Raw genomic sequence first — 9,822 nt, forward strand, 5'->3', positions numbered from 1 at the left:
CCTCTTACAGGTATCCAATTTCTTTTCTTAAGGCTATGCAATCTTCAGTTAGATGGCCGAAATCCTCATGGTATGCACACCATTTGGACTTGTCTTTAGTCCCGGATGGTTTATCATTTTTCCTGGGCCACCTAGCCTTTTCACCTAGATTCTGCATTGCAAGGATTAGTTCGTGATTGTCAACGGAAAAACAATATTCTGAGATTGGAGGATATTCTTCATCATCCTCTTCTTGGTCGACAGCATGCACATTCTTGTTCTCGTTTCTATGGTAGGATTTGAACTTGTTGTTTTTGAAGGAGGATCCTTGCTTATCTTGTTTTGAGGATCCTACTTGTCTCTCCTGGATCCTCTTGTCATCCTCTAGCCGGATAAACCTGAGTGCTCGAGTTCTTACTTCATCTAAATTCCTGCAAGGTGTCATAACAAGATCATCATAGAATAATGAATCCTTAAGAAGTCCCATTTTGAAGGCTTCAACAGCCGTAGCCATATCCAAGTTGGGAATATCCAAGGATTCTTTACTAAATTTAGTTATATAATCCCTTAATGATTCATTATTATTTTGAGTTATCCTGTACAAATCACTGGTTAATTTTTCAAATTTTCTACTACAAGAGAATTGGTTATTGAATAAATTAACTAAATTAGCAAATGAAGTAATAGAGTAAGGGGGAAGACTTAGCAGCCATTTAAGGGCTGATCCAGTAAGAGTAGATCCAAATCCTTTGCATAGGCATGCTTCCTTCAATTTTTCTGGGATAGGATTGATCTCCATCCTTTCCCTGTATTGTGCTATATGTTCCTCTGGATCCGTTGTGCCGTCATACAACTTCATGGTAGGGATATGGAACCTTTTGGGTACCTCTGCATCACAGATTGGTGGTGCAAAGCGAGATACCTTGTGGCTCCCATCTGCAATCTCTGGGATAGGCTTGACTACCCCTGGAACACTTGAGATCATGTCCTTTAGTTTCTGTAGTTCCCTGGCCATAACATGATTGGTACCTGTATCCTGCATGAATCCATGGTTAGTGGTAGGATAATTATTTAAAGTGTTACCTCCCATTGGGTTCAAGTTAGGGAATCCGTATTGCTGGGATTCTGGAATAACGGAGGGACCAGTGGAAGCAATGGTCTGCATTGGAATGAAGTCCCCTTGATGGACATCTAGATTCCCTGCTTGCAAACTTTTTAGGGATCCTGGCATCTGTAAGGATCCTGGTATCTGGGATGATCCTGGAACGAAGGAGGATCCTTGAACCTGGGATGATCCTGGAACAAAGGAGGATCCTTGGCCCTGGAACGATCCTGGAATAAAGTAGGATCCTTGAAACTGCTGTGCCCCCGGATAGGCTCCCGGATTCATGAAGGATCCCATATACTGAGGATAGGATCCTGCTGGCTGAAAATACGAGCCCGATGTCTGAGTCATTGCTGCTGACTTGAGATGTAATCCTCTCGTCTCCCCTGTGATCTGTACGTCTGGGATCCCTGATGGCTGAGAGGTGACCATTGGAGTCTCAAAACTCAAGGATTTTGGCATCAGTGGGGAATGATCCTCTGCCGCTTTCTTTTGTCTTTTGAGATCTCCAATCTCCCTGAGGATCCTGTCATTAGTTTCATCCTGCCGCTGCATACGATCCTTCATCTGCAAAATTAAAGCAAACACATCACTAGTACTGGGAATAGAAGAATTCATAGCAGAAGAAGATGGAGGTTTAGAGAAAGAAGGGGTTGGTCTCTTCTCAGCATTTCTCTGGGATCCTGCCGGTGGAGGAGGTAGAGTGGTTTGTGCTGAGGTGACTGCAGACATCGCCGTGGAAGTGTTCTTCAATGATGAAGCCATGTAACTCTTTGAATTGATTTTGAACAAAGGATTTTCTTTATGAATGAAGCACCAATTGCCCCACGGTGGGCGCCAAACTGTTTTGGTCAAAAATCACACAAGGATAATGTAACCAAACTTTATGTAAACGGGGTATGATGCTTGGTTAGCTATAAAAGTAAAGGATCACTTCTGTGATGAATATGCAAAGACACAATGATTTATACGAGGAAAAAGCCCTTGATCAATGTATGATCTCCGGCATAAAAAACCTCGGGTGATGGCAACTACCGATCACCAATTTCAATATAATAAAAATGTAGTTACAACTTCGGATGATAATGAGCTGAGTACAAGGATCACTGAGTGTCTAAGTGTTGAGAGTTGTGTCGTATGTTGTGTGTGTTCTTCCGAATGAGGAAGATGGGTATTTATACATGTGTAGGTAACTTATTTTAGGTAGATAGACCACTAATCAGCTCATTACCCCTTTAGAAATAAAGATAATCTAGCCTAAATTGCTGCCCTTAGATCAAGCCATGTTTCCATATCCGGCACAACGTTCATCTTCAATTCAGCTCTTGCCATATTTGTAAAAGCGCGTCCCTGGATCATGATATGTAGGGCATATCCTGCTAGATATTCCTGCAAAATAATATTGTAGTAATCGAAAATGACCGTTAGTACTAGGATCACCTCAATGTCCCGTGATCCTGATCCTGAGGTCCGGCTGAGGATCACTGCCTGCCAAAGAAATAAGGATCACTGGTTAGGATCACGTATAAGGATCATTCATAGTAAAAATCCAGCCCTAACACCTAAGTCCTACCAGAAGTCAACCATCTTTTAGGGAGGTCAAAACCCTTATTAATGGAGTCTCTTTTCACACAGAAGAATTTTCTTGTCCACTTATCCTCGTTCTTGGTAGCTTTGAGGATGAGAGGATCTTTGGAAATAGAGAATAGAAGGAATCGGCTGGAACCATGAGATCTTAAACGATAAGCCATCGGCAAATCCTCGATGCACAGGTCGGGCATATGGCGAGCCTTAATTCCTTCCAAGGTGACTAATATGCGCCAAACCATGGGCATGATTTGGGAAAAGCTAAGGCCAGTAAGTTCGAAGAAACGAGAAATGAAAGGTGAAAACGGGTATTGAAGTCCTATGGAGAAAGGGTAGGCGAAAAAGCAGACCCATTCGTCGGAACAAAAATCCGATCGGACCTCTCGGTCAAATGGACAGAAGATTGTCCCGGCGGGAAAGGCACCGGAAGCTCGTAGGGCCGCGATATCGGAATTATCGAAAGAACACACCTCTTTTGAAGGATTCTGAAGCAAATTTTGTTTGTGGAAGGGGGAAATAGAGTCCACCATTTGCAATCTAGTACGAGTCACCATGAAGGATCACAATCGGAGAACAAGAGATGTAAACAAGGAAAGTAGAAAAGAGAGAGAGAAAAGTACCTGATATTCGGTTGAAGATAAAGATAATCATAATGAGACGACCCTCAGTTAATATAGGCTAAATGTATGGAGTAAAGAGTAAATAACGCCTTGGAAGTTGCACATTGTCATTTCAAGGGTCTCATCATATTGATTGCCTTAATTAATGAGATAAAACTTTTAAAATATATCCGTTGGATAGGTATACTAACAGATTTATTTGGGGGACAATTGTTATGGGTCATTTTTTGAGCGTACATATCTTGATCAATATCCTGCTTCTAATTGTTTATTTGTGACCCCCCTCATAAGTTAACTACTATTAATACTATAACCCGGCTATTTAGGAGTGTATCCCTGCTGACTCAGACTACTTAGCCGAGGGTAACGTCACCGCCAGAAGCGGGGCCTACCACAATTTGCATTAATAACTTAATTCATTATCTTTCAATAATCCGACCCTTTAGGATTGTATCCTTGCTGACTCAAACTACTGGGTTGAGGGTAACGTCGCCTTCAAAAGAGGGGCCTACTACAATAACTAAGATAATCTCTTAAACAAGTGCAAAAGTGCGAAAATAATCAAAGGTTATACTAATACACGTGTCGGATCCAAGTGATTCATCTTGTCTATCTGTTTTTATTTTATTTTTATTTTCAGCATTTAGTTAGTTTTTTATTTTTCTTAGTTTAAAACATTTTTCTAACCTTTTTTATTTGATTAGACGTTGAGGATAAACCGGTATTAAAAGCTCTTGTGTCCTTGGACGACCTCGGTATCTTACCAACACTATACTACGTCCACGATGGGTGCACTTGCCCATATGTGTGTTTAGTGTTAGTAAATATCGTGTTTTATAAATTTAAAACTTGGCTAGAAGTGTAAAAAGGGCTTAAATATATATCAAAAAATATATACACACTGACACGCATCAAGTTTTTGGCGCCGTTGCCGGGGACACAAGGATTTTAAGAAAGTTAGGAATCAACGGCCTAATCATATTTTTATTTTTCTTTAATTTTTTAGGATTTTTTTTCTTAGATTTTTAGCTTCTGCAGAGCTCAGCACGGGGCCGTGCCTGGTCGGACACGGGCCGTGCTCAGCAAAGTTACTGGCAGTTTTTGTTTTTCAAGTTACAGAAGGCTGACCACGGGGCCGTGCCGGTGCAACACGGGGCCGTGTCCAACTTCCAGTAACTGGGATCTGGAAAACAGTCACTGTATCTCCGACCACGGGGCCGTGTTCGCTCAACACGGGGCCGTGGTGAACCTTCTGACCGACATTCTTTTTTTGTTTTTATTGCAGGACTTGGAACCCGACACCATCCTCACGTAGTGTATGAGCTCCAGTTCCAATAAAGACATAAAAGAACCGCTAGAAGAACCCGAACGCTTTCTCAGAAAAAGGTTAAAAGCCAAAAACCAAGAGAAGGTTTCGGGTGATCCACCCCCAATGGCGGACCAACGTACCCTTATGGATTATCTACGGCCCACCGTAGGTAATCTAGGCGCCGCTATCAATGCTCCGAATGTCGAAGCCAATAACTTCGAGCTTCGACCGCATTTGATACAAATGCTCCAAAACTCCGCAACCTTCCACGGGCTTGCGGACGAGGATCCTCATCTACATATAACTAATTTCTTAGAAATATGTGATACCTTTCGGATCAATGAAGCATCAAACGACGCCATACGCCTCCGTATGTTTCCGTTCTCACTAAAAGACCGAGCAAAAGCTTGGCTCAACACCCTCCCAGCTGGATCGGTAAACACCTGGGATGAACTAGCCCAAAAGTTTCTATATAAATATTTCCCTCCTTCTAAAACTGCTAAATTAATGGCTGAAATTAACACATACTCACAAGAGGACGGGGAATCCTTATATGAAACATGGGAAAGGTTCAAGGAGCTATTACGTAAGTGTCCCCATCATGGCCTCGCAATATGGCAACAAGTATCCACTTTCTACAATGGATTGTTGCCACACACTAGGCAGACACTTGATTCTAGCTCCGGGGGACTTTTAGGTAATCGACGCCCACACGAAATATATAATCAAATTGAGGAAATTGCTCAAACCAATTTTCAATGGCACACTCCCCAAGGAAATAAGTCTATCGCCCTGGGCGCCCATAAGGTCGACGAAAGCACCTCTTTACAAGCCCAAATCGAGACCCTTTCTTCAAAAATAAAAAAATTAGAAATGACAAAAACAGTCTCGGTTATGGCTTGTGAAGGGTGTGGTGGGTCACATGAAAATTGGAGTTGCATGAAAGAAATGGACGATCAACAAGAAATGGTAAACTACATTGATAATAGACCTAGGCCGTCGGGTCCTCCAACGGGAACTTACAACCAAGGATGGCGAAACCACCCAAACCTTGGTTGGAGGGAAACCGGCAATAGTAGTAACCAACAAACCCAACGAACAAACTTTCAGCAATCAAGAAATGAGTCACAAAATTTCACTCAACAACAAGGTGGACGAGAAAGGCTCGAAGATACTATATCTCGCCTCGTCTCCGACACTGAAAAGAAAAACTCGGAAAGATTTCTACAATTAGAATCTAATTTTAGGAATCAACAAGCTAGCATTCAAAACATAGAAAAACAAATAAATCAACTAGCACAAAATTTTTCCGAGAGACCACAAGGCGCATTACCTAGCAATACCGAAACAAACCCAAAGGCGCAAGTTCACCTCATCACACTACGAAACCGCACCGTAGGGCCTGCAGAAGTACCTCCACCAACGGAAGAAACAATGCCGACACATCTGCAGGAAAAGAACTCTCCCCCATCACCAGAACCTACCAAGGCTCCTCGAGTTCCATACCCCGGTAGGTTAATTCGTCAAAAAACCAATGAGCAATTCGCAAAATTCGAAAGTTTGTTAAAACAATTGCATGTCAATATTCCTTTTATCGAAGTCCTAACCCAAATGCCCAAATACTCTAAATTTATGAGGGACTTCCTTACACATAAAAAGAAAATTGAAAATTTGCAATTAGTTAATTTAGGCGAAGAATGCTCTGCCCTCGTACTCAATAAACTACCCCAAAAGAAAATCGATCCCGGAAGTTTCACGATTCCATGTTCAATAGGGGAATCACCCGTTCGCAATGCCTTGGCCGACTTAGGGGCTAGCATTAACCTCATGCCCTCATCAATGTTCAAAAGGCTTGGCTTGGGAACCACGAGCCCTACAAAAATAAGCATACAACTCGCTGATCGATCAGTCAAGTTCCCACAAGGTGTCATCGAGAATGTCTTGGTAAGGGTAAGCAAATTCGTTTATCCCGTTGACTTTGTCATACTCGACATGGAGGAAGACACCGAGGTCCCCCTTATCCTAGGGAGACCCTTCCTTGCCACAGCACAAGCAGTGGTAGACATGAATGAAGGGACACTGACTTTGAGGTATGGGGACGATGAGGTGAAGTTCGGAGTTGGGAAGAAAATAGAGGACGACGACCCAATCAATTACATGAAGGTTATTGATTCAAGCTTGGATGCCGCTCTCGATGGTGTAACTTGGGAAGCAAGGCACTCCACTCAGAAGATATATAACCAGGAATCGGGTCTAGCCAAGGACCCTTATAAACGTGGCGCACCACGGAGGCATTCCGCGGATCTATCCTTAGTTTAGTTTAGTTTAATCTTTTAATTTTTGCAGAATAAAACACACTCATGGTGGTAATGGATGAAAAAGGGAACGAGAAAAAAATGGAACCATGCACGAAGAACAGAGCAACCCGACAAAAATCTCCATTACAGAAGGCTCAACACGGGCCGTGCCCAACCAACACGGCCCCGTGCTGAGCCCCTGCAGAAAAATCACCCAGTTCAGGTAACTGGACACGGGCCGTGTTCAGCGGACACGCCCCCGTGTCCAGGCTTCTGTTTCAATTCTGAAATTTTTGTTACTGGCACTTGACCACGGGGCCGTGCCCGGTGAACACGGGGCCGTGTCCAGGATGCCAGTAACATAAATCTTTGCTTTTTAACACACTTTTATACATTCTAATCAACCAAAAATATTATTTTTGGACACATTGGGGACAATGTGTAATTTAAGTGTGGGGGGGATGCTAAAACCTTGAAATTTTGCAAAATCCTAAACACAAGCCTTACACAAAACTCTATTGGAACCGCTAAACACCCCAAATTTTTTCAAAAACTTTTTCATTTTTTTATTTACTTGTCTTGGTTTAAGTTGGGAATAACAAGTTCTAAAAAGGTTATATTTTTACAAGTTTACAACCGATAGCGTCGTGATAAAAAAGGAACCAACATAAGAAAATTATGAAACGGCATAACAAGTCTAGTTTAAAATTCGATTATATATGCTTGGTCACATTAAAAACCCATTCCCACAAAAGTGAGTTTTGAGCCTTTATTGAGCATAAAAATACACATATTTCGATTAAATGCTCATTTTTCGTTTCTTGTGTGAATAGCCGCTCGGTCCTTACAAATCTAGAACTTGCCACGACGATACATTCCCGGTCCTTACCAACTTAAACCCAAATAAGTAAATGATGGAGGTATTAGGACTAACCATTTTTCTTTCAAAACCATTATTTTTCATTTTTTTTACCTACCCAAAATCCCCCTAGAAAACCCCTTTGAGCCTAAACCTTTCATTTCATTACCCCAAAAACCATTTTTACCCACCAAAAACCTTTTTCATTTTTTTTTTCTCACCCTTTATTTTAGTAACAAGCTCGGTTTTTCGTCAACTTGCCCTTTCATGTGACATCAAAAATATATATATATATATATATATATATATGATGATGATGAAGTCAAAAACAAACAAAAGCTATAAAAAGCTTGTTTGGAGAAATACTTCAAAAATAAAAAGTCACTAAAAATAAGGTACTTCACGAAAACCGACGCTTGTTACGATTTTTCGCCCTTTTTACTAACCACTAACCAACCACCCACCTTTAAACCCAAGCCTTCACCCAAAAAGTCCTCTTGATATTTACAAAGGTAAAAAGTTAAAAAGGGGGAGGATTGATTGCTTGGCAAGCCTATGGAAAGACGTAAGTTCCGTGCCGCTCTCGAGTGATTCACTAAAATATACACCTTCGGCCGAGTGTTGAGTGATCTCCCGTGAGGTATGTGAACTTGTATATAAATGGAATTTTAATAAGGCATGCTATGCCCAAATAAGTAATTTATCTTATGAAAAGTTCAAAATAAATCATAACGAATAGGATTGTAAATAAATAAAAATAAAGCCTATAAAAACCTTGGATTCCCGACACTCTAGGACAAGCTAAAAACTTCTCTTCTACCTATTCCATTTGGGAGTGTAAGCCACATTTAAAGAGTTTTGCTTGAGGACAAGCAAAAGTTCAAGTGTGGGGGTATTTGATGTGTGTAAAATGCAACATATAAAACACATCAATTAAAGCATAAAACTAACCCTTTTTAAGTACTAATGTTGGAAAAAGAGTGTTTTTGTCTTCCTTTTGTATTTTCAGGATGAAATGAGCTCAAAATCACAAAAGAAGCAAAAAGACCACTAATTCTACCATAAATACAAGAAAAGGAACAAAAGTAGACTGACCGGACCCTCAACGGCACCTCCCAAAGCAAAAAGGAAGAAACAGAGTCTGAACACGCCCCGTGTCCAGCGAACACGGGGGCGTGCCCAGGAAGCAGCAGAAAAGACAAACCAGTAGAAGCTTCCATTTCCCACCACGGGGCCGTGTCCAGCGAGCACGGGGGCGTGGTGAAAGTACAGCAGGCGCATTAATTGTAATTCGCAATTACAATTAATGAAGAGAGAGAGTGTCAGGCGGGCACGGGGTCGTGTCCAGCGGACACGGGGCCGTGTCCAGCCTTCTGTTCAGCCTATAAATAGAGGAGCTTGGCTTCATTCTCTCTCATCCCTTGGCACACCACCTCTCTCACACCTCATCCACCACCCACCACCACCATAACACCATCATCCACCACCATCATCCATTGTCCATCGTAGAGTGTGTGAGTCGTCTCGGGATCCAAGATTGATCGTAAGAGTTCTTGACAATCAAGGCCATGTTTGCCTAAGTCTCTTACATCACTTGGTGAAGAAAAGTGTTTAGTATAATACTTTTTATTTTTAATCTTTTGCACTTTTTATTTGGTTTTGTATTAATGACTTTAATAACTAGTTACTTATGTTGAAGGTGATCTTTCCTTATCGTTTGTCCGTGGTGTCTTGGCATTATTTTACTGTCTATATAAAATAAAAGATTTTCACCATTCATATCTCCACGGTCTATATGGAGGTATGTTGGCTACCTGGTCGGGGGTTAAGGGAACGGTTTGGTAAGGGTCTTGCCCTTGTTCAGCGTTTAGAGGTCCTGCTTGGGACCTGGGTCAAATTTAGTAGGATCTCCTTCAATGCCCATAGGTATTGGATGGCGGGGATCCAAACTCTTTGACCCCCTCATAAGTTAACTACTATTAATACTATAACCCGGCTATTTAGGACTGTATCCCTGCTGACTCAGACTACTTAGCCGAGGGTAACGTCACCGCCAGAAGCGGGGC

At 41.7% G+C, this 9,822-nt stretch overlaps 1 non-coding gene across 1 annotated transcript; it reads right to left on the reverse strand.

Annotated features, from left to right (window-relative positions):
* Nucleotides 1-5,101: 5,101 nt before the first annotated feature.
* Nucleotides 5,102-5,208, reverse strand: LOC118479992. The gene has a single exon (XR_004861633.1). It is a non-coding gene; the product is annotated as a small nucleolar RNA R71 (small nucleolar RNA).
* Nucleotides 5,209-9,822: the final 4,614 nt, after the last annotated feature.

The sequence above is a fragment of the Helianthus annuus genome, chromosome 6 (genome assembly GCF_002127325.2).
Source record: "Helianthus annuus cultivar XRQ/B chromosome 6, HanXRQr2.0-SUNRISE, whole genome shotgun sequence".
NCBI classification, from domain to species: Eukaryota; Viridiplantae; Streptophyta; class Magnoliopsida; order Asterales; family Asteraceae; genus Helianthus; species Helianthus annuus.